The following is a 402-nucleotide window of genomic DNA, read 5'->3' as shown; positions in this document are numbered from 1 at the left end:
ACAGCATTACCAGTATGATCCTGAAGACAAAGCACAACCAAAGTCATGGCTTCCAAGAGGTAGAAGTAGTCCAGTCGAAGCAAAAGAGGACCAGTTACGAGCAAGGTTTATGGCAACAGTTTTTTTGGATATTCAAGGCATTTTGTTTGTTGACTTTTTTTTAGCAGCAAAACACCTGAGGAAAGCCTTCCCAGAGAGTCCTCTTCCACCACGACGATGCTCCAGCTTATTCCTCTCATCAAACAGGAGAGATTTTATGAGCATTTCAATGAGAAATCATTATGCATTCACTTTACTCTCCTGATTTGGCTCCTTCTGACTTCTTTTTGTTTTCTAATTTTAAAAAATCTTTAAAGGGGGCACCCATTCCTTTCTTTTTTCCAGTTAATACTGGAAAAAAAA

This window comes from Galeopterus variegatus, unplaced genomic scaffold (assembly GCF_000696425.1).
Source record: "Galeopterus variegatus unplaced genomic scaffold, G_variegatus-3.0.2 Scaffold2265, whole genome shotgun sequence".
In the NCBI taxonomy this organism is placed as follows: domain Eukaryota; kingdom Metazoa; phylum Chordata; class Mammalia; order Dermoptera; family Cynocephalidae; genus Galeopterus; species Galeopterus variegatus.
Note: the sequence above shows the minus strand (reverse complement) of the source record.